We start from the raw sequence: 26,696 nt of genomic DNA, 5'->3' as shown, positions 1-26,696 counted from the left end.
GGTTTCTATAAGCCCAAGAAGTAAAATCGGGAGATCGGTCTATACGAGGGCTATACCAAAATATGGAGCGATAGTCACAATTTTTGGCACACGTATTTGTGGTCCTACAATACCTCTAGATTTCCAATTTCAGGTAAATTGAATAAAAACTGCGGTTTCTATAAGCCCAAGAAGTAAAATCGGGAGATCGGTCTATATGGGGGCTATACCAAAATATGGACCGATACTCACGATTTTTGGCACACGTATTTGTGGTCCTACAATACCTCTAGATTTTCAATTTCAGGTAAATTGAATAAAAACTGCGGTTTCTATGAGCCCAAGAAGTAAAATCGGGAGATCGGTCTATATGGGGGCTATACCAAAACATGGACCGATACTCACCATTTTCGGCACACCTCTTTATGGTCATAAAATACCTCTAGATTTCAAATTTCAGGCAAATTGGATAATAACTACGATTTCTATAAGCCCAAGACCCCAAATTGGGAGGTGTGTTTATATGGGGACTATATCAAAACCTGGACCGATATAGCCCATCTTCGAACTTGACCTGTCTGCAGACAAAAGACGAGTTTGTGCAAAATTTCAGCACGATTGCTTCATTATTGAAGACTGTAGCGTGATTACAACAGACAGACAGACAGACAGACGGACAGACGGACATCGTTATATCGTCTTAGAATTTCTCCCTGATCAAGAATATATATACTTTATATAGTCGGAAATCGATATTTCGATGTGTTACAAACGGAATGACAAACTTATTATACCCCCGTCACCATTCTATAAATTGGAAGGTCGTTATAATTGTTGTATCGCTCTTGAAGGGAACTATGTTGAATAATAAAAACGAATTTTGACAAAAAAAAAAGTGTTTTTCTTTGTTAGACCGGGGACTTATCAACCAACCTGTTGTCTAACCCCCATATAAACCGATCTTCAGATATGGTTTCTGGAGCTTCTTGAAGAAGCAAATTTCATCCGATCCCGCTGAAATTTGGTACGTTATGTCATTATATGGCATCTAACCACCATGCAAAAATTGGTTTATATCGATCCATAATTATAAACCGATTCTCAGATTTGATTTCCAAAGCTTCCTGGAAGTGCAAATTTCTTCCGATCCGTTGAAATTTAAAATATGGTGGCAGTGTATGGCCGCTATATATTATATATGTAGCCACCATATAAACTGATCCCATGTTGTTGTGCTGCGCATTAAACTAAGTTTTTATTTACAAATAAACAATTTTATTTAAGTAGAAAATAGTGATATTTTTATCACTACACAGTTTTTTACCAACATTACTTTCAAATCTGGTAAATATTATTTAACTTCAAATTTGTAGTTTTTTGAATTTTTGGTCAAAATTTGATATTCAATTTTGACTGCAGATTACTTAGAAGTACTACAGTAGAGGTGTGTTCCATTTTTATACATAGATTTAAATATATTTGTATAGGAAAAAAATCTTTATATGTAGCTCTAAACAAAGTTGAAAGACTTTAGATGATATCGAAAATTTTTACCTATAGAATAATGCAAGATAAAATATAGTAGGTCCCGCCCGAATTAGATTAATATTAATTGGGTTTAACTCAATTTATATTAGTAAAATATTATTTAATACAGTTTAATTCATATTGATGTAGGGTTACAAAACAATCGGTTGAAATTAACCGGATCCCTTTCCTAATTGAATAAATTTCATGCTGAAGTATTCTGAGAAATTCCTCAAATTAAAATTTTCTACATATTTTTCCCCATTGTCCTTGGTTTATGTGTTTTCTTTGTAGTTACACTCTACTCCAATACATTTACGTCGCCTTAAGGCATAAAGTAGGAGTCAAACGAATGATGAGAACTCCTGTATCCTTGTTCTCTTTATATTTAGTTTTTTTTTTTTTGTGCTTCGTCCTTGTGGCATCTGCAAGAATTTCCTCCTCTACTATGTCAACTAAAATAAAAGTATGTATGTTTTTTTTTGCGTTGTATGCAGCACATGGTCTTTGCCTGGGGAACATGTTCATCAGTCGCACATTCAGGTAAAGTAGACTGAAATCCAGTTAACATTTTTCATAACAAAAATTATAAAAAATTTTATTTGTACTATATTCCTTGTTAGTGTTCTCCCTCCCTCTTTTTTGTGAAGCTCTTTCACTATGTTTTTTTTTTTTTTTTCTTTCATCCACATACATAAATGTGGTATAGTCTCTTATTTTCTATTTCCCATTGTTTAAGAAAAAAAAAAACATAGGAATTTTTTATTATAAGCAATTTAGATTTAATAGGAAAAAATGTTGTGCAGTGTGTTGGAAAGAAGAACTGCAATTGTTTGCCATAATAAAAATCTCTAAAATTGGTAGATTGACCACCGAAACGTATGTTTACTGAAAATAGCATGTAGTATTAATCACACATACGCAACATGGGCCAAACAATTATGAGAAATTCTCCATGGACTTTATGCTCTCCACCATTGGACAGACTAGTGTTTTTTCTGTTTGTAACATATCGAAATATAAAACTGACAGCCAAAAAGTATATTTACCGGGTGGCTCATATGTATTGCGACCAATTTCAGGTTACTAAAGGGTGGTTAAATTGTAAGGGCCGATGTTGCTGTGAACCACACCTAAACGCCAAGTTTTTTCCGAATTTTATTTGACATTTCTCTATTTCAGACTTACTCAATTTGAACCATGGAGAGATACACAATCCAACAACGTGTTAAATGGTTCCAAGAAATGGCAGCAGTGGATGATCAATTTTCGAAGAAAATCATCTTCAGTGATGAGGCACATTTTCACCTCAGTGGATTCGTCAATAAACAGAATTGCCGCATTTGGGCAAATGAGAATCCAAGAGTGATTGTCGAAAAACCAATGCAGCCACAAAGAGTGACTGTTTGGTGCGGTTTATGGGCTGGCGGCATCATCGGGCCGTATTTTTCCCAAAATGAGGCCGGTCAGGCAGTTACTGTGAATGGTGTTCGCTATCGTGAGATGATAACGAACTTTTTATGGCCCGAATTGGAAGATATGGATGTGGACGATATGTGGTTTCAGCAGGACGGTGCCACTTGCCACACAGCTAACGAAACAATGGCTCTTTTGCGCAACAAATTCAATGGCCGTGTTATCTCACGATGGTCGCTCTCTACTCGTATTCAACGACCGTGGATTCAAAACAACTGCCGATTTTTATCGGGAAAACGTCCTAAAAACAGTATTGAAGCCCTGAGCACACCATAGATATTCCAAAAGGACCTGCAGCATCGTACCACCGCACTCAGCGTGCGTTAACCAATAATGGAACCTCCTTCTGTTTCATTTCGACCACATAATGGTTACAAAAATCTCCGGATATCAATCCATTGAACTTTTGCGCCTGGTGCTCTTTGGTTGGTACTAAAAAATTACAACATTTCGATCATCGCAGGATGGCGCTTCGCCGGGAATGGACTGATATTTTCGTACATTGTGTCATGTCGATGTTGATCGTTTGAAGGATATCTCTTATACCAAATGTATCCAATTGGAACAAATGTAAATTATTTATAAAATGTATGGGTTTTCCTACATTTCCTTCTTTTGAACAAAACAAGTAAGGAAAGTCTAAAGTCGGGCGGGGCCGACTATAATATACCCTGCACCACTTTGTAGATCTAAATTTTCGTTACCATATCACATCCGTCAAATGTGTTGGGGGCTATATATAAAGGTTTGTCCCAAATACATACATTTAAATATCACTCGATTTGGACAGAATTTGATAGACTTTTACAAAATCTATAGACTCAAAATTTAAGTCGGCTAATGTACTAGGGTGGAACACAATGTTAGTAACGAATATGGGAAACATTTAATTCTGAAGCAATTTTAAGGAAACTTCGCAAGTTTATTTATGATTTATCGCTGAATATATATGTATTAGAAGTTTAGGATAATTAGAGTCATTTTTACAACTTTTCTACTAAGCAGTGGCAATTTTACAAGGAAAATGTTGGTATTTTGACCATTTTTGTCGAAATCAGAAAAAAATGGGAGCTATATCTAAATCTGAACCGATTTCAACCAAATTTGGCACGAATAGCTACAATGCTAATTCTACTCCCTGTACAAAATTTCATTTAAATCGGTGTAAAAGATTGGCCACTGTGGTCATATGAGTGTAAATCGGGCGAACGATATATATGGGAGCTATATCTAAATCTTAACCGATTTCAACCAAATTTGGCACGCATAGCTACAATGCTAATTCTACTTCCTGTGCAAAATTTCAATTAAATCGGAGTAAAAGATTGGCCACTGTGGTCATATGAGTGTAAATCGGGCGAACGATATATATGGGAGCTATATCTAAATCTGAACCGATTTCAATAAAATAAACTTGACTGCAGTACTAATTGTACTCCTAGTGCAAAATTTCAACCAAATTGGGGTAAAACTCTGGCTTCTGGGACCGTATTAGTCCATACCGGGCGAAAGATATATATGGGAGCTATATCTAAATCTGAACCGATTTCAAAATTTGGCACACTTGACTATAGTACTAATTGTTCTTCTTGTGCAAAATTTCAACCAAATTGGGGTAAAACTCTGGCTTCTAGGGCCATATAAGTCCATATCGGGCTAAATATATATATATGGGAGCTATATCTAAATCTGAACCGATTTCTTCCAAAATCAATAGGGTTCTATTCTGAGCCAAAACACATACTTGTGCCAAATTTGAAGTCGATAGGACTAAAACTGCGACCTAGACTTTAATTACAAAAATGTGTTCACGGACAGACGGACATGGCTACATCGACTCAGGAGCCCACCCTGAGCATTTGTGCCAAAGACACCATGTGTCTATCTCGTCTCTGGGTGTTGCAAACATATGCACTAACTTATAATACCCTGTTTCACAGTGTGGCGCAGGGTATAAAAATGTTGTGTGTAGGGATGGCCAATACTTTGATTGACCAGTCTATACAAATTTTTATTACATAAATTCTCAAACATTTGAACGTTAAAACCCGAATTTTTGATTTGCGCTCCGAATAAATCTTCATATCAGAATAATGCGTCTTTAATACTACGCAATAGTGACATTCATGCATTAATATTTTTCGCCACAATAATATTTTTATTTTCAGTTTAACCTTGTGCATTAATATTACAATTATCCTTATTTTCCTGTGTATTGTAAAGGCTTTACTTACATTCGTCTTAAGCATCCTTGTAACAAATAAAACCTTGAGCAATGAAGGATGATGATCAAAGGAATGTTGGCAATGGCAAACTTTTTACCATTTAACATTTAAAATCCAGCAATATAATTTCCTTCGAGCTATATTCCACTTTCCTCCCAATAAACGGCCGCGCTAACGCTCACGCACACCCTCACCCACACTATATACTAGTTTTTATCTAATGGGGTATTTCCATTTGAATACACATCATTTGGAAAATGTTTCGTTTCATCACACAAAATATTCTCAAAATAGCCTCTGGTCATTTTTGACATTACCATCATCAACGTAAATATTCTGAATTCAGAACAACCATCTCATGCTCGTCATAGCAATCATCGTCATCAACATCAGTATATACTCCGATAGCAGCTCCGCCATCAGCAACAACAGCAGCCGCCGTACTACCATCAGCTTTATTATTATCGTTATAATTTTATTCGACAAACATAAAAGAAGCCAAAAGCAAGACCCCGTAATCAGTATCGATACTTTAAATATTTATTACGGCCTTATTCCAAAGTAAAGGAAATCTGTGCTCCCTCTATATTGACATGGTCAAATTATAGCGTAGTTCCCTTCTGTCCTTCAACAAATGTTGACATTACTGATTTTATCCCCTGGAGTCAAATTTTCTACCGTGAATGTGAGTGAATGAAGCCAGAAAAAGGAAGAAAAAACAACAAAACAAAACAACAAGCTACAAGATCCCCACGCAAACAAGACAGGCAGGAAAAAATATTCAATTCGCATTTTGGAATTGTATTGGTGACCAATGCCATCTCATCATTCCCCCTTTTGATGATATATTCTTTGCCTGTAGGAAAACATATTTTTTTTTTGTTATGCATTGCACAAAACATAACAATATTTGAGATATTAATATGGCCAAAGTGACTCGTTTTGATACGCTTCACCATTGACGAGGAGAAAATTTTACAATTTTGTAAGCATGTTTTTATACGTTGAACCACATAATGGTAAGGGCATAAAATGTGGCTAACAGAAATTTTGGTCGTAGACCCGATAAAATATATACCGATCGACTCCGGATGTAATTCCGAGCCCTTGTTTTCCGCCCGTATGTCAGTCTGACCATGTACTTGATTTATATTATTATTGACATTTTTCTCGAGAACATCATCTCGAGAATTCCAGGAATTTTATTGGGGGCCCAAAGTGAACTTCTCTCTTATCAGATATTTTACGTTTAGCTCAATGACAAGGAACCTCCTTTTTATAGCCGAATCCGAACGGTGTTCCACATTGCGGAGAAACCACCACAAGAGAAGCTTTGAAACACTCAGAAATGTCACCAGTATAACTGAGAGGAAATACTCCACCTCTGAAAAACTTCTTGGTGTTCGATCGAAACTGGGGTTGAACACATGACCCTTTGTTCGAACACCCTTTGGTGTTCCATCGAAACTGGGGTTGAACACATGACCCTTTGTATGCAAGGCGGGCATGCTAACCAGTGCACCACGGTGGCTTCCTTGTGCGGTAAAAGTGAAGCGTACATTCTTTGTTGGCGTACTGAGTGCGATAGAAATGAGTCCTATTGGAAATTCCATTCCAAACATTCCTTTGTTCAGGGCTTAAATACTGTCTTTAGGACAATTTTTTCGATAATATTCGACGTTTTTTATGGCCCCCCAAACGTCGAAGAATGTGAGCGGAGAGCGACCATCGGCCGTCACAGCGGTCCACACCATTGCCATTGGCGGCGCTAGAGTTCTGGTGGCCAATCGAAGGTGAAAGGTTCAGCAGACCTTTTTGACAAGTAAGCCCGATGATTTTATTTGTTCACAAACTGCTCACTTCTATTAATCGGAAATTACCAAATGGAAGTAAAATTTTGAAAAAAAATTCTATACAAAAAAATTTTGACAAAATTTTGTATAGAAATAAATTGTTTACAAAATGTTCGATAAGAATAAAATGTTGACAAAATTTTCTATGGAAATAAAATTTTGACAAATAATTTTTTTTTTTTTTTGAAATAAAATTTTGACAAAATTTCTATGGAAATAAAATTTTGACAAAAGTTTCTATGGAAATAAAATTTTGGCAAAATTTTCTATAGAAATAAAATTTTGACAAAATTTTCCTATGGAAATAAAATTTTGACAAAAGTTTCTATGGAAATAAAATTTTGACAAAATTTTCTATGGAAATAAAATGTTGTCAAAATTTTCTATGGAAATTAAATTTTGTCAAAATTTTCTATGGAAATAAAATTTTGTCAAAATTTTGTATGGAAAAAAATTTACAAAATTTTCTATGGAAATAAACTTTTGATAAAATTTTCTATAGAAATCAAATTTTGACAAAATTTTCTATGGAAATAAAATTTTCAAAAAAAATCTATAAAAAAAAATTACAAAATTTTCTATAGAAATAAGACTTTGTTGTTGTTTTGATTTCAGCTTAAAACCATGCATTGACTAAACTACATGTGTCGCTTAACCAACAGAGGAAAATAATGTTTGTCAAATTTATTTGACAAACACAGACTGCAAGATGGTTGGATGGACGCACGTTTCGGAATTACCACATTCCTCATCAGCATCCTCTACTTGCAGCAAAACTATCAATCAATTATCAGAATAAATTCAGGCAGTTCATTAAACCCAACAATGAATCACACTTGAACCTTCTGAAAAAAGGTTTTAATGATAGCCGGCTTATGCCGAAATAAATTCGTACAAACATATCTCTTTTCCTTTGCCACCGTCAAATCATCGATTTGAGTGCAGTTGGCTGGGTTTATTTTAAGCGTGGTTCCTCTTTTTTTCATTCGTTTTGTTTTGTTATTGTTGGATTTTTTCTTTAATCATTGTTGTTGTTGTTTTGATTTCAGCTTAAAACCATGCATTGACTTAACTAAAAATGTAGCTTAACCAACAGAGGAAAATAATGCTTGTTGACAAAATGGTTTATAAGAATAAAACTTTTCCTATAAAAATAATACAATATATCAGCATTCTGCAGCAATTTCAATCAAAAACTTTAAGGTCAATGACCGACGCACCCTGGTTTGTGAACAACAATACTCTACAAGAGATCTTGGAATTCCATTGTTGGACGATCAAGTAAAAAGTTACAGTTCGCGATACTTAGCTCGTCTAAGTAATCATTCCAACATACTTGCTATAACTCTACTTGATGACACTGACGAGGTGAAGAGGATGAAGAGACATCATATTCTTGATTTACTATACACAAAATAATTAGTTAAGATATGTGGAGTACTTTGTCGAGTTTGCTGGTGGAACTCGATGCAAAGTTAATGTGAATAGTTATAACATTTGCTTATTGTTTTGTTGAAAATAGATTGCAAATAAATGAATAAAATGAAAAAAAAGAACTAAAATTTTGACAAAATTTTCCATAGAAATAAAGTGTTGCCTAAATTTTCTATAGAAATAAAATGTTGACAAAATTTTGTGTAGAAATAAATTGTAGACAAAATTTTCTATAAGAATAAAATTTTTCCTATAGAAATAAAATGTTGACAAAATTTTGTGTAGAAATAAATTGTAGACAAAATTTTCTATAAGAATAAAACTTTTCCTATAGAAATAAAATTTTGACAAGAATAGAAATTGGACAACACTTTCTATGGAAAAAAATGTTGACAAAATTTTCTATGGAAATAAAATTTTGACAAAATTTTTTATGAAAATAAAATGTTCTATGGAAAAAAATTAACAAAATTTTCTATGGAAATAAAATGTTGACAAAATTTTCTATGGATATAAAATTTTGACAAAATTTTTTATAGAAATTCAATTCTGACAAATTTTCCTATAGAATAAAAATTGGACAAAATTTTCAACGGAAATAAAATTTTAACAAAATTTTTTATGGAAATAACATGTTGGCAAAATTTTCTATAGAAATAAAATTTTGACAAAATTTTCTATGAAAAAAAAATTGACAAAATTTTCTATGGATATAAAATTTTGACAAAATTTTCTACAGAAATAAAATTTTTACAAAATTTTCTATGGAAATAAAATTTTGACAAAATTTTTGACAAAATTTCTATGAAAAAAAATTGACAAAATTTTCTATGGATATAAAATTTTGACAAAATTTTCTACAGAAATAAAATTTTTACAAAATTTTCTATGGAAATAAAATTTTGACAAAATTTTGTGTAGAAATAAATTGTTGAAAAAATTTTCTGTAAGAATAAAACTTTTCCTATAGAAACAAAATTTTGACAAAATTTCCTATAGAATAGAAATTGGACAACATTTTCTATGGAAATAAAATGTTGACAAAATTTTCGATGGAAATAAAATGTTGACAAAATTTTCTTTGGATATAAAATGTTGACAAAATTTTCTACGGATATAAAATGTTGACAAAATTTTCTATGGAATATACTTTTCCTCTGTTGGTTAAGCTACACTTGTAGTTTAGTTAATGCATGGTTTTAAGCTGAGATCAAAAACAACAATAAAGAAATAAAATTTTGAAAAAATTTTCTATGAAAAAAAAAGTTGACACAATTTTCTATGGAAATAAAATTTTGACAAAATTTTCTATAGAAATAAAATATGGAAATAAAGTTTTCAAAAAATTTTCTATACCAAAAAAAATTACAGAATTTTCTATAGACATAGAAATAAATGTTGCCAAAATTTTCTATAGAAATAAAATTTTGACAAAATTTTCTATGGAAAAAAGTTTTGACAAAATTTTCTATGGAAATAAAATTTGACGAAATTTTCTATAGAAATAATTTATTATAAAATTTTCTATGGAAATAAAATGTTGACAAAATTTTTGTGTAGAAACGTTGACAAAGGTGTTGACAAAGAAAGTGTTGACAAAATTTTCTATTAGAATAAAACTTTTCCTATAGAAATAAAATTTTGACAAAATTTCCTATAGAATAGAAATCGGCCAACATTTTCTATGGAAATAAAATGTTGACAAAATTTTCTATGGAAAAAAAATGTTGACAAAATTTTCTATAGACATGAAATTTTGACAAAATTTTCTATAGAATAAAAATTGGACAAAATTTTCAACGGAAATAAAATTTTAACAAAATTTTCTATGGAAATAAAATTTTGAGAAAACTTTCTATGGAAAAAAAATTTTTAACAAAAATGTCTGTAGAAATAAATTGTTGAAAAAATTTTCTATAAGAATAAAATTTTTCTTATAGGAATAACATTTTGAGAAAAATTGGACAACATTTTCTATGGAAATAAAATGTTGACAACATTTTTTATGGATATAAAATTTTGACAATATTTTCTATGGAAATAAAATTTTGACAAAATTTTCTATGGAAATGAAATTTTGACAAAAATGAGCCGGTTGCCACAGTTGATAGAATTCTACAAAAAATAGTACATTTTTTACTGTTTTGTAGATTGGTAGAATTCGTGATTTTGGTAGATTTTGCAAAGAGGTAATTCTTCATAACTAATAAACTTTTGACAAAATTTTCTATAGAAATAAAATTTTGACAAAATTTTCGATGGAAATAAAATTTTGACAAAATTTTCTATAGAAATAAAATTTTGACAAAATTTTCTGTAGAAATAAAATTTTGACAAAATTTTCTATGGAAATAAAATTTTCAAAAAAAATTATATACAAAAAAAAATGTTGACAAAATTTTCTATTGAAATAAAATGTAGACAAAATTTTCTATGGACATAAAATTTTGACAAAATTTTCTATGGACATAAAATTTTGATAAAATTTTCTATGGACATAAAATTTTGACAAAATTTTCTATGGAAATAAAATTTTGACAAAATTTTCTCTAGAAATAAAATTTTGACTATAGAAGTAAAATCTTTACAACACTTTCGCAGAAATAAAATTTTTTTAAAATTTTCTGCACAGATAAAATTTTGACAAAATTTTCAACAGAAAATCTAAAAAAAAATGAAATCGATCCACATTTAAATATACGTATACTTTTACAAAAGTCTTTAAATTTGATATTATGTAATATATGTTAACGAAAAAATGTATTAAAAATGTACTTTTCGAAGCCAAAAGATGTTAGGCTTCGAAAAGTACATTTTTAATACATTTTTAGTACTTTTTCGTCAACATCATTTATCATCCCTGGTGGAAACCCAGGTTCGCATAGACTTTGTTGTCTATTTGTGGTACCACAGGTGGGGAACTGCTCTTCTATTACTGAGAGTTGCCCGATTCTATGTTTTGTTCAATGAGAAGGACCCTCCTGTTTATAGCCGAGTACGAACGGTGATCCATGTTGCAGTGAAACCACTTGGAGAAGCTTTGAAACACTCGGAAATAGCACCAGCATTACTGCGAGGATTATTCCCTCTCGGTAGTGCTGGTGATATTTCCGATAGTTCCAAAGCTGAAAAATTTTTTGTTGTTTGATCGAAACTGGGATTGAACACATTGCAGGAAAATAACTTCAATATTGTCTGATGCCTATATGCCGAACTACACCATCTGTTGTCAATTTCGTATTACTAGTTTTCACACCCACTACATTTTCCTAAAGTTCCACTCTCGTTTTATTTTTGTTTTTTTATCTTCATGGAATATGAAGTTTGAGCAGATTCTAGAAGAATGAAATATTGCAAATGGTACAGCATTATTTTATGGTTTCAATTCAAATATCTGTCCCCACGTCCACTCGTGTTTAATTTCCTATGTTATAAAAAATCATTGAAAAAAATAAATAATATTCCCACATTGTGTCGTTAAGTTAATAACAGAATTGATAGCCGGAATTTATTTTAACTCTGTTATTCCAGAATACAGAAATGTTTACTTTTTGCAGTGAAAACAACACATATAATATTATTTACATTGGATGCTATGATAAAAACACGCGGATATAACGAAGCAATCTTTAATTGCACCAAGTATTTATTTTTAATTTGTATGCATTGATGACGGACGCCAACACATGCACTTTTCGTAGTGAAGGTCAACATCAATAAAGGCCAGATAAAAGAGCATTGGCCTCTAGGTGGTAATTACATTAGTTGCTATATTTAATGTAAAGTTAATTTATTTAATTTTGAAATGATTTCTCCGAAATCAAGAAATTCGGTGGAAAGCGAGTGGGGATTACTTGTCTCATGGCCATAAAGGAGGAGGACAAATGTTTGACATTTACCGATACATAGGTTGAGAAGTGCCAGCTAGACTTAAATAAAAACTGCAGATACCGACGAGCACCTGAAACTACTATTCTTTGATATTTGAAAAGTAAGAACTACATTATTAAAATCAAGTGAGGGAAATCTAAAGATCTACCACTCTGTCGATCTACATTTTCGCTACAATCTCAAATCCTTCAAATATGATGCTATATATACATGTATTTAAATGTGAACCGCTTTACAAATTTTTTTGGGTTTAATGATCTGCCTTAATTTATTCTGATAATTGGTTGATAGTTTTGCTGCAAGAAGAGGATGCTGATGAGGAATGTGGTAATTCCGAAACGTGCGTCCATCCAACCATCTTGCAGTCTATAGGGCTTTGCCCCAATAAATTTGACAAACATTATTTTCCTCTGATGGTTAAGCTACACCTGTAGTTTAGTCAATGCATGGTTTTAAGCTGAAATCAAAAAAACAACAACAATGATTTTTTTGAATATACTTAAAGACAAAAGTGAATCGGTGAAGAACAAGAAATTCTTGTAACATTAAACTGCTATAGGTGAACATTTTCCGAAAAATGCTATGATACATCGGACGGATACGCTAACACTATTGTCCAATATTTCAAAAGGAGATGAATGTGATTAAATTTTTTTAATATAAAATATTCTTCGTTTTTATCGATTTCAATTGCAAGGATAAATTGAATACCCTTAACGAGCATCCTCAAAAATTCGCAACCAAAGTTGGATAACATAAAGTGAACATCACAACGAAAATGTTGCAAGATAACAGAACATACCTCTCCATTGGTTTTCTTAGACATGAGCCAATGGCTAAATTGATGATTTTCTCTATCGAAAGTACAAATATCCTTACCACACCCAAACACAAACAACACATCAGCACACATACAACACATCAGCAACACAGGCAACTGTATTGAATTTCAGTTTGTGTTCTTAACTCCAATTAACTGTAATGCCTTCGAGGCATTTAAGTAAATATACGAAATATGTTCATGTTTTACAAGCACTAAAGGAATGAAGCCCTTAACCAACCCCATTATGGGATAAATACAAAATTGAATTTGGTTTTGGTTTTACCATCAACCGAAAACTCAAATTATTTTCATATGGATATTTTGGGAAAAAATGCAGAAAAAAGAACCATTTGCCACCTCTTGAGATTTGGAATGCGGTTTAGATGGGTTGTTAACGCTAGGCTAAATGTCGAAAGTGTTAACAATCTAATTATCCTGCTAACTTTAGTATAAACCACCCAGAAATTCAAAAAGCCAAAATCTGTATTCGGTGACAAATTAATTACGAAATTTTCATATGCAAGGCATTTGAGTTAATGCAGTAACTAGTGTAACAGTGTAACAGGAGCACTGTTTCCATTAATTTTTCATTGCAAAAAAAGTTTGAAAACAGTGTTTTCGATTGCAATGGGTTAGCTGAAGATAGAGCAAATTGCAAAATTTCATCCCGCCTTGAAAATATTGAGTGTGCACTGCGGGATTGACAACTGATGCGTAGTTCGGGATATACGCATCAGACAATACGTAAACTACACTAAATTTTAGGACACAGGAAATTGTAATAAAAAGAAAATGAATGATATTTGCTTGAAAAATGTTTTCTTTAAATTTAAAGTTGTATATTCTTAAAATAAAGAAAGACATATTTACTTTAAAGAAATAACACTAGTTTACACTGAAAATGTAAATTTGATGAGAGGTAACTTTTCTTATGTATTTTGATCTGCTAAACTCGAAAATGGAGGTTAAAATTTTTTTATGGAACAGTTTTTGAGATATCCCGTTATTTTAAGTTTTTTAGTTTTTTCACTAAAATTTATATCTCGAGCAAAAAATGTCCGATTATATCGTTTTTGGTACTTGAACGCAAAGTATTGAGATAACGAACAAACGTACACTGAAAAAAATATTGTCGTGAGGTCAAAAATTTCATGTCTTTAAAATACGAATACAAATTTTGCTTAGTATAGAAGACGCATTTCTCTAAAATAGAGTTATTTTCCTTGTCCAAAAGTCGATAAACTTTTCAATGAAGTCGTATTGTCCTTATAATTAAGTGATTTGACTTAAAAATATGTGTCTTAACATGAAAGAAAAAATTTATAGGCTAAGGTCAACTTGACTTTAATAATTCAGAAAAATTCTTTAAATTTAATGAAATTGTCTTTAAATTTGTTGTCTTTTTGCATCATGACTACAAAGCAAAAAATCGTTCAAATATAGGACATGTTTTTCAAAACTTTATTTTAAAGAAGTTTTTTACTTCAAACATAGCATAATTTCTACTGGAAGTCGAGTCCTAATTTGGAAAATAAAGTTGCCGTTAACTCGTTTTTAAAGGACTTTAATAGCATATGAAGAAAAAAAGCTGAGAAAGCGAAATATTAAATTTTGCTTCCTAGAAGCAAGTACACAAAACCTAAATTTGAAAGAGAATTGTGTCTTAAAAGTGTCCTTACTTGTAATCTCCGCTTCTTTGGCTCGGAATCAATACCAAATTTTTTAAAGTTAAGACAAAATCTTTGGAACCGAGTATGCTTTTTTTTCAGTGTATCGAGGGAGAATTTTCAAAAAAAAAATCGTATTTTACAAAGACTCTGTGCCGCCGGAATAGTATAAACCATTGAAAAAACCAACTAGAAGAAAATCGACCGAAAAATGACAAAGTTATAAGCAATTGAGTGAATAAATCCTACTGGAAGTTGTTCCACAAACTGTTCTTTTAAAGCGCATCCCGGAATCTCCCGTCCAGTTTTTTCCACTTCCGATGCAGTCCTTTTGGACAAGTCCACAAACATTTCTTTTAAAGCGTATTCCGGGATTTCCTATCGGGATTTTTTTCACTTCCGCTGCAATCCTTTTGGACTTGGACATCCCCGCTGGGATTTGAACCCGTACCGCTTGACTTTTTCACTCCATGTAAGTGCTTTTGAGAAGATTTTGCAAATTACGATAATTTTTAATTTTTTGTTGATTTTAAATGAAAAATGAAAAATCAAAATAAAAACGATATATAACATAAAAAAATATATATTTTTTTAGAAAAATATTTAATAAAAAATTGCCGGTGGTGCGATTTGAACCATCGTTCTTTATTTTTTCATTCATAATAATAAATAACATCTCAGGAAGTAGTTAGAATGTCCTGCCGTGGTGTCATATTAGGTTCATATCACAAGGTTAGGTTAGGTTAAAGTGGCAGCCCGATTAAGATTCAGGCTCACTTAGACTATTCAGTCCATTGTGATACCACATTAACTAAAAGTACCTATTACATATGGGCACTTCTAGTTTTAACCGCTGAACCTTCCTGATTATTTTTCTTTGTTGAACCAACCAGATTGTTCCAAAAACATTAGCAGACTGCTTAAGTTAACGTTTTCCAGATCCGCCAGTAATATGAAGCTATATGCTCCTAAAAGTTGCTTGCGCTTTACACAAAATGCAGGACACTCACACAAGAGGTGTTTAATTGATTCTTTTCCCTCCGTATCATGACAGCTCATACAATAGTCATTATACTTCGCGCCAATAGTTTTTGCAAAATCGCCTATCAGGCAGCGACCCGTTATAGCAGATATCAGGAGTGATATCTGACGTCTCGAGAACATTAGCATATCTAGTGTGCGGTTTAAGTTGAAATGGGGCCATATTTGCTTGGTGTCGTTACAACCCTAGCAATTCTCCCATCGAACATTTGCCATCATAACAGCCTTCTCACGCAGCATGAGCTTGCAGGTAGCTAGGGGCATACCAACAAATTCTAGTTCCCCTGGAATATGTAAGGTAGTCCCTAGCCTTGCCAACTCATCCACTTCGCAGTTCCCCGGTATGTTCCTATGGCCAGGCACCCATATTAGGTGAATATTGTGCTGGTCAGCCATCGCATTGAGAGATTTGCGGCGGTCGATGGCCGTTTTCGAGTTGAGGAACACAGAGTCCAATGATTTTATTGCAGGTTGACTGTCTGAGTATATATTAATGTCCACATTTTTTGGAACATTACTTCTCAGCCAATTCGACACCTCTCTTATTGCTAATATTTCAGCCTGAAAAACACTACAGCGATTAGGTAATCTTTTCGCTATTCGAAGTTCAAGATCTTTAGAATATACTCCGAACCCCACTCGTCCATCCAATTTGGAGCCATCAGTGTAGAAATCTATATTTTCTTTATTCCCCGGGGTCTGTGTGCCCCACGCCTTACTGTTGGGGATTAGAGTCTCAAACTTTTTGTCGAAAAGTGGATTCGCCAAAGTGTAATCCACTACGTTAGGCACATCTGGCATTATTTTGAGGACCGAACTGTGACCGTAACTTTTTTCCGACCACAGCGATAGCTCGCGCAACCGCACAGCCGTTGTTGCAGCTGACTGTTTGGCCAAAATGTCTAAAGGCAATAGATGCAGCATGACATTAAGGGAATTTGTTCCTGTCTTGCTGAATGCGCCTGAAATACACAAACACGCCATACGCTGAACTTTATCTAAACAAGTCGGTTTCTGAAGTGCCGGCCACCAGACTACAACACCATATAGCATTATAGGTCTAACCACTGCCGTGTATAGCCAATGCACAATTTTTGATTTTAGTCCCCACTTTTTTCCTATTGCCTTTTTGCACGAGTACAAAGCAACCGTTGCTTTTCTCGCCCTTTCATCAATATTAAGCTTAAAGTTCAGCTTCCTCTCCAAAATAACGCCAAGGTATTTTGCACACTCAACAAAGGGAATTTCAAAACCCCCTAAGGAAATAGGCCTAACCGTGGGAGTTTTGCGATCTTTGCAGTACATGACTAATTCTGTCTTTGCTGGATTTACCCCAAAACCATTGTCTTTCGCCCATTTCTCAGTCATCCGGAGGGCCCTCCGAATAATATATCTGATTGTGGATGGGAATTTTCCCCTGACTGCCCGAGCCACATCATCTGCGTATGCCACCACTTTTATCCTTTCTTTTTCTAGGGTAACCAGAAGGTTATTTATAGCAACATTCCAAAGAAAAGGTGATAGAACTCCTCCTTGGGGAGTGCCTCTGTTCACATACCTTTGTATGTTTGCTTGTCCTAGTGTGGCTGAAATACGTCTCTTCATTAGCAGTTCGTCTAACAGCCTAAGTATACAAGGATCAACATTCAGAGTTGTCAGTCCATTTAATATCGAGCTCGGATGGACATTATTGAACGCCCCTTCGATGTCTAGAAACGCCACGATTGTGTATTCTTTGACAGATAGTGAGCTTTCAATAAAGCTGACTAGTTGATGTAATGCGGTCTCATATCACAAACATTTGAATAGTCGTTTTGATGCATCGTGTTCAATGGCGCTTGTGGCTGAGTATGCTAAGGCGTTCTGTTATGGTGCCAACAGACCAACCCCCGGTGAAAGCGAAGTTTTTTTCAATTTGCGAAGCGAAGTTTTTCAATGGGCTTGTCATAGATCTTCCCATGTAAAATTCATCCAAGTTTGCGCTACTTCCGGATCACAAATTGGGGATCCAAAATACATTTTTGGAAGCTCTTTTTTGCTGGGTTGTATGTGGATAGCGCTTATACACTGAAAAACAGTGAACGTACCATGAAGAAAAATTTTAGAAAATTTATTTTAAGAACATTTTAACTAAACAGTATTACAAAATTTATTAGACATGATTAATTTTTTTTTTCACTTGTTAAAGAAAATTCTGTAGTTTGAAGGAAAAAAATACTAAGTTCAAGATGGAGGCATTGAGTAAAATGTAAAAATTTAAACAAGAACTATGGAAACACTCAAATTAGAAGTCCCACTCCACCTGTCGTATATCCCAGACATAGCTCTTCCTTTTTCCGATCCATGATCAACATTTTGCACAAAATTGCTTATAGAAATGAAATTTTGCATAAATGTAAGAAATTTTGAGAAAATTTCTTATAACAAAATGAAATTTTGAGAAACTTTCCTACAGAAATTTAAATTCATAAAATTTCCTGTAGCAAAAATTTTTTGATAACATTTCGTAAAGAAATGAAATACTAACAAAATTTCTTATAGAAATGAAATATTGACAAAATTTCCTTTAGAAAAGAAATTTTAACGAAATTTCGTATAGAAATGAAATTTTGACAAAACTTCCCATAGAAATTAAATTTTGACAAAAATTTCTATCGAAATGAATTTTTTACAAAATTTCCTATAGAAAATAAAATTTTGTCAAAATTTTTTATCGAAAATTTTGACAAAATTTCGTATAGACAAAATTTTCTATAGAAATGAAATTTTGACAAAATTTCCTATAAAAACGAAATATTGACAAAATTTCCCATAGGAAAGAAATTAACAAAATTTCCTATAGAAATGAAATTTTGAGAAAAATTTCTATAGAAATGAAATTTTTACAAAACTTCCTATAGAAGTGAAATTTTGACAAAATTACCTACAGTAAAGAATTATTAAACCTTTCACTACCGAAACAAACCTAATGTTAAAAACTTTTATTTTTCTTCTGTTTTTATTTGTGCTAACAGCATGTAGAACAAAAATTGTCATTTTGAAAACCTACCTCAATTACTTCAAGAGCTATATGAGCTTCTTCTGAAAATTTGATTTCTGAATTGTGACCAAATGGCCTTACGAAAATTAGCGCTATTTGGTCTATAACAGGTTGGCTGATAAGTCCCCGGTCTAACAAAGAAATTGTCAAAATTCGTTTTTATTATTCAACATAGTTCCCTTCAAGAGCGATGCGATACAACGATTATAACGACCTTCCAATTTTTTACAATTTTGGTAGAACTCCTTCGGTTTTGCCTCAAAATAGGCCTCAGTTTCTGCGATCACCTCTTCATTGCAGCCAAATTTTTTCCCTGCGAGCATCGTTTTGAGGTCTGAGAACAAGAAAAAGTCGCTGGGGCCAGATCTGGAGAATACGGGTGGGTGGGGAAGCAATTCGAAGCCCAATTCATGAATTTTTGCCATCGTTCTCAATGACTTGTGACACGGTCCGTTGTCTTGGTGGAACAACACTTTTTTCTTCTTCATATGGGGCCGTTTTGCCGCGATTTCGTCCTTCAAACGCTCCAATAACGCCATATAATAGTCACTGTTGATGGTTTTTCCCTTCTCAAGATAGTCGATAAAAAATATTCCATGCGCATCCCAAAAACAGATGCCATTATTTTGCCAGCGGACTTTTGAGTCTTTCCACGCTTCGGAGACGGTTCACCGGTCGCTGTTCACTCAGCCGACAGTCGATTGGACTCATGAGTTTATTGATGGAGCCATGTTTCATCCATTGTCACATATCGACGGAAAAACTCGGTTGTATTACGGGTTAACAGCTGCAAACACCGCTCAGAATCATCAACACGTTGTTGTTTTTGGTCAAATGTGAGCTCGCGGGGCACCCATTTTGCACAGAGCTTACGCATATCCAAATATTGATGAATGGTATGACCAACACGTTCCTTTTATATCTTTAAGGCCTCTGCTATCTCGATCAACTTCATTTTACGGTCATTCAAAATCATTTTGTGGATTTTTTTGATGTTTTCGTCGGTAACCACCTCTTTCGGGCGTTCACCGTCCTCCGTGCTCATTTCACCATGCTTGAATTTTGCATACCAATCAATTATTGTTGATTTCCCTGGGGCAGAGTCCGGAAACTCATTTTCAAGCCAAGTTTTTGCTTCCACACTATTTTTTCCCTTCAGAAAACAGTATTTTATCAAAACACGAAATTTCTTTTTTTCCATTTTTTTCACAATAACAAAAGTTGCTTCACAAAAGACGCTCTATCTCACAAACTAATTGACTTACAGACGTCAAATTTTGACACGAATCATTTGAAGGTTGGTACTATATAAAAATAATATGCATTTAGTACTACACCCTCAAAAAAAATCGCTTCTTTAACATATGTTCCAAACATATTTTGCAGGAAGCACATATATTATTGGATACTGCCGAAACATTAATATGTTTGTTTTATGTGAACATATTATATGTTTGGAAGCATTTTGAGCCCAAAAATATTATATACTTGGAAGAATTTTTCCCAAAGACGATTGTGCTCATTCCCTAACATACTCGTTATTTTCACTTCCACGAAATATTTTAATTCTTGACACCTTTTTCTGTAATACAAATAATGTTGAAGAAATTATTCACTTTTATAATTTTTTTAAATTTTACCTTTCGCCTGCACGGAGAATCGAACCGAGTACCATACAGTTTGTAAGCCAACACACTATCCACTGGGCTACGTAGCTGTCATGGTCACCAGCAGATAATTATCGTTATAAGTTACATTTATATAGCATAGTTTGCAGCGCCCACGAGCCCATGCAAACATAACATTATTTAACAGAAACATACATTTGTTTGCCACGTGGAGCAGTGGTTAGCATGTCTGCCTTGCATGCAAAGGGTTGTGGGTTCAATCCCTGCTCCGACCGAACACTTTTTTTTTAATTTACACATTTATATTTATACTATATTAAATTTTTATAATGAAACTTCGAAATGTGGGTTATTAAAGATTTATAGTCATTAACAGTGCTTGATATAAACGAAATTGACTGATTTTTTGATAAAATATTATTTTTTTTATTGCAAAAATAACAATTTTGTAACAAAAAACTGTTTTTGGTACAAAACTTTAAAATTTGGAAGGAATTCAAAAACTCTAACAAAACAAGAACATGGAGTCGAGTGTAAACATACATAAATAATTTTATAATATAAACATAAATTTATTTAGGTTTGAACAGTTTTTTATTAGCATTTAACACCATCGCTCTAAAATGTCTTTTATTTTTCATTAATAATTCATTTTAAAGAAAATAAACTTTTTAAATTGTTTTAGCTGCAAAACTCGAACTTAATGCCCGCTTTTATATTTGAAGGTGTCCGTCAACTCCTCTGGGACTACTTATTAATAAAGAGGAACTAAACTTTGTTTTTATACATTTTACTGTGTAATTTTTCACTATTTCCTCCTTATTTCATTTTACTGTCCCAACTCTAAAAAGAGTATAGTGCCCTTTCGTTATTTTTATGAAGACCCCTGATTTCTTTTAACGCACCAAGAAAAAAATTGTTCCCATAATGCCAAAATGATAAACAAAACACATGTCCACACATACATAAAATGCTGCTCTCAAGGCGAAAACACATGCTTTTTTTCAAATGTCTATTCTCTTGGTTCCGAATGTCCATTCTCTTTATTCAAATTAAATAATATTTAGACTTAAGCATATCAAATTTTTGGCCTTATCATAAAACAGTTTTCCGAAACAACATACAAGCAGTTTCACAAAAATTTCTCTCTTTGGATTCTTTCGCTGTGTTATGTTGATATCTTTCGTCAACTCTCCCGGTTTCCATCTCTATTTCTTTCTCTATACTCTCTCTGTCGCTTTGGATAAAATATCACAACATATGTATGTTTAGTCGAAATTTGTAAATTTATATATGTTTGCATTCACACATATGATTTTTATGAAACATTTATGCCCCAAACATAATATATTCTAACATATTAAAATAGATGTCCCAAACATTTAGTGTTAGTTTAGGAACATTACATATTTGCACTTAAATATATTGTGGTTTAAAATTGTGCCCGAAACACACTTTGTTTATATCGGAACATATGAAAAACATATTTTTCTAAGAGTGTAGCGACGCCATCTATGACCGGGGACTTATCAGCCAACCTAAATATATTTAGCCAGTTTGTGGAATTATCATTTCTGTAATCACTGTGCATGGAAAAAAAATGAATTTTGAAACTTAACCCTCAACGCATAAGTCATGATGATGGTTTACTTATTAATTGAAGTGGTTCAGTAAAACGCAGTAAATATAATGATCATCACAAAATATGTTAAATATATAGTAGGTTAGGTTAGGTTATGTGGCAGCCCGATGTATCAGGCTCACTTAGACTATTCAGTCCATTGTGATACCACAGTGGTGAACTTCTCTCTTACCACTGAGTGCTGCCCGATTCCATGTTAAGCTCAATGACAAATATATAGTAGAGCTCATATTTAGTTTACAGTTACTCCATCGTAATGACACATATGGATTTATTTGGCTCATTACCACATTACCACGAAGACAGTTCTAGGCAATATGTAGCCTCTTCAAACCATTAACAAAACATTAACCCTAAATGTGAAAGCCACAATGATAAGACTTTTATGCGATAACATTTTCCAAGGTAATTTAAAATTTTTGGTTGGACAAAACCGCTCTCTGGTAATATGTTTTCCAACTAATTTTCCAACAATTTTTGTTTTCTATAAAAAGCGTTTTGGACTCGGTTTTTGTTTTTAATTTCTTCTAAGAGGGCTTTGACAACAACAAATATCCTACTTAGAAAGCCCTCTTTACAGATGAAAGCACATCTGGTTGGTTGCTGTAAAAGTCTTGTTTGCCTTAAGTCACAGGACAAAAACGAAAGAGAATTCTAAGCAATGTATGTCCTTATGTTTTGTTTAATCCTTTTTTCCTCTTTTTAGTGGTAAATTAGATTTTTTTTTTGGCAAAAAAGCTCATGGTTGTTTCGCATTAAACAATGGAAGAATAGGTTTACAATTTCACTTTTGTTTGTTTTGTTGTGGTTTCAATTTAGCTGAAACATTTGCAGCAAATTTTCGAAGGAATAGAGATGTCAAAAATATCCTTATATTGTTTTGGTAAAAACTACTTGGATTGGATACCATGGGAGCGGACCAGTCCTGTTGGAACATGTACCACTTTTTACCATTTTTGTAATTCGATTCGATTCGTTATTTTTCCAAAGGGCGTGCATTATCGTTTTGCATGAGTCTTACGGTATCGAAAAATCATATAAATCTTTTCATATCGGAATAGGAGTAATTTTTTGTATTTTTTGTCTATGGCCCTCCGCACCGACCTATCGATTTGTCTTTGAATGTGAACTCGTACCGTTGCTTCCAAAAAGTGGTCGAACACCCAGAGAAGGAATATGATCACCTCAAACATGTTTCAAGAGCAAAATGTTATTTTTGGATGGTGACCATGTATGTAACATGTTTATCGCAAAAATGTTGTTTTCTCGCCAAACATAACATGCTTACCGAAAACAGAAACATAATTTCCAAGAAAATAACATGGTTGCTGCGAACACGTTACATGATCACCATCCAAAAATAACATTTTGCCCTTGAAACATGTTTGAGGTTATCATATTCCTTCTCTGGTTGAACAAAGCAAGTGGACGAAATAGTAACAACACCAGAAATGGTCCAAAAAGTTCAGAAGGCCAAATTTGATCGAATTCTACGCGAGAATGGATGCAACACATATTGATAAATTAGCTTGGACTATAGCCATTAAAGTTTCAAAAAATGCAGGAGCTCACTACAAAAAGTTAGACTGGAAAGTAGCCAGTTACCATATGAGGGTTTCTGCGATGAGAAGCAATTTCAAATAGGGCAGATTGTGAAAAAAGGAGGTCAGCTGAAAATGTACACCTACGATTGACAACCATGGGCACTATGGCCGATGAACGTCTCTCGCTCATATTCATCGACCGTGGGATCAAAATAAATGCCGAATATTATCGAGAAACTGCCCTAAAGATAGCAGAGAACTGCAACCGGTGGCTTTTTTTCGTATCGCAATCTTACCCACAAAATGTCGGTGGCAGTGAGCAAGACACCAATTACCATGCGATCTTTTACATCGATACAAATGCGAGAATAAAAACACCACTAGTATATAACAATGTTCGTATGCAGTGTCTTGCAATCTTAAACCAATCGACATCGTAACAACGCTCGGTAAACAAAAAACGAGGTTGGCACTTAAGTGTGATTGCACCCAACAACAATTACTAGCAGTTGGCATTAGCTCAAGAGAATTGAGAGTACCAAATAAGAGAATACCAAACTGCTGAGATATGGGTAACCAATTTGTGTGATTGCTTTACTATGGTGTTTTCGAGAGACCAACACTCATACTAACAAACACCGACAGTCGTCGGTTGCATTGGATATTGGTGGTTGAAATTTTTTTTACCAATTGGTGTTTTAAGATTCCAAATGTTGGTGTTTACTAAATACACTGGTCGGTTGCGGTAGATCGCAGCCGTTCTCTGAAAGATAGCATCTGCCAAAATCTCCATATCTTAATCAGTTGGACTTTTGCGCCAAGGGCATTTTAAGAGTATATTTATTTTCGAAGTTTATTTATTATTTTGTGATCACTCCTAATAGCGAAATTTATTTGGGTGCATTAATATCCCTTGAATTGTAAATGCGTCGATATTTTAAATATTTTTAACTTGCACTAACAAGAGAATGAAAATAAAATAAACTTATACAAAAAGAGATAACTTACCGACAAAGTTTGATTGAATGACCTAAAACGAAAATTAAAATTTTTATTAAAGATATTAGCTTTATAGAAAATTTAGTCATCATTTTATTTTTATAAAAATAAACATATGTGTCAAAATTTTATTTCTATAGAAAAATTTTTAAAATCTTTATTTCTACAGAAAATTTGGTCAACTTTTTTATTTTTATAGAAAATTTTGACACAATTGTATTTCGTTATAGTTTTGTTTTCAGATTAAAATCATGCGTTGACCAAATTACAAGAGTAGTTTAACCAACAGAGGAAAAAACATGTTTGTCAAATTCATTAGGGTATAGTCCAAATGCAAGATGGTTAGATGAGAGGTCGTTTCGGAACTCCCACATTCCTCCTCTACTTCCAGTGTACCTATGTTTATGCATGGTTTTAAGCTGAAATCAAAACAATAACAACTGAACCCACTAAAAAAACAAATTTTGCTAAATTTTATTTCTGTAGGAAATTTTGTCTAAATTCTATTTCCATAGAAAATTTTTGCAAATTTTTTTCTTACAGAAAATTTTGTCTAAATTTTTTCTATAGAAAATTTTTTGCAAAATTTTATTTCTATAGAACAATTTTGCAAAATTTTATTTCTATAGCAAATTTTGTTTAAATTTTATTTCTATAGGAAATTGTATTTTTATAGAAAATTGTATACAAATTTTAATTACATAGAAAATTTTTGCAAATTTTTTTTTATAGAATTTTTTTATAAAAGTTTATTTCTATAGAAAAATTTTGCAAAATTTTATTTCTATAGTAAATTTTGTCTAAATATTCTATCTACTGAAAATTTTTGCAAAAATTTTTTTCTATAGGAAACGTTTGCAAAATTTTATTTCTATAGCACATTTCGTCTATATTTTATTTCTATAGGAAATTGTATTTTTTAGAAATTTTTTGCAAATTTTTTTCTTATAGAAAATTTTGTCTAAATTTTTTTCTATAAAACATTTTCGCAAAATTTTATTTCTATAGAACAATTTTGCAAAATCTTATTTCTATAGAACAATTTTGCAAAATTTTATTTCTATAGGAAATTGAATTTTTATAGAAAATTATATACAAATTTTAATTACATAGAAAATTTTTGCAAAATTTTATTTTTATAAAAAATTTTAGCAAAATTTTCTATAGAAATGAAATTTTCATACAATTTCCCATAGAAAAGAAATATATAAAAAATTTCCCATAGGAAAGAAATTTTAACAAAATTTCCTATAGAAATGAAATTTTGAGAAAAATTATAGAAATGAAATATAGAAATGAAATTTTGACAAAACTTCCTATAGAAGTGAATTTTCGACAAAATTTCATACAGTAAAGAATTATTAAACCTTTCACTACCGAAATAAACCTAATGTTAAAAACTTTTATTTTTCTTATGTTTTTATTTGTGCTAACAGCATGTGGAACAAAACTTGTCGTTTTGAAAACCTACCTCAATTACTTCAAGAGCTATATGAGCTTATTCTGAAAATTTTATTTTTGAATTGTGACCAAATGGCCTTACGAAAATCAGCGCTATTTGGCCTATAAGAGGTTGGCTGATAAGTCCCCGGTCTAACAAAGAAAAACACTTTTTTTTGTCAAAATTCGTTTTTATTATTCAAGAGCGATGCGATACAACGATTATAACGACCTTCCAATTTTTTGATATCATTTTGGTAGTACTCCTTCGGTTTTGCCTCAAATAGGCCTCAGTTTCGGCGATCACCTCTTCATTGCAGCCAAATTTTTTCCCTGCGAGCATCCTTTTGAGGTCTGAGAACAAGAAAATTTTGTCTAAATTTTTTTCTATAGAACATGTTTGCAAAATTTTATTTCTATAGAACAATTTTGCAAAATTTTATTTCTATAGAACAATTTTGCAAAATTTTATTTCTATAGGAAATTG

The sequence above is a fragment of the Haematobia irritans genome, chromosome 2 (genome assembly GCF_050003625.1).
Source record: "Haematobia irritans isolate KBUSLIRL chromosome 2, ASM5000362v1, whole genome shotgun sequence".
Classification (NCBI taxonomy): Eukaryota; Metazoa; Arthropoda; class Insecta; order Diptera; family Muscidae; genus Haematobia; species Haematobia irritans.
This window is presented reverse-complemented; position numbering follows the sequence as displayed.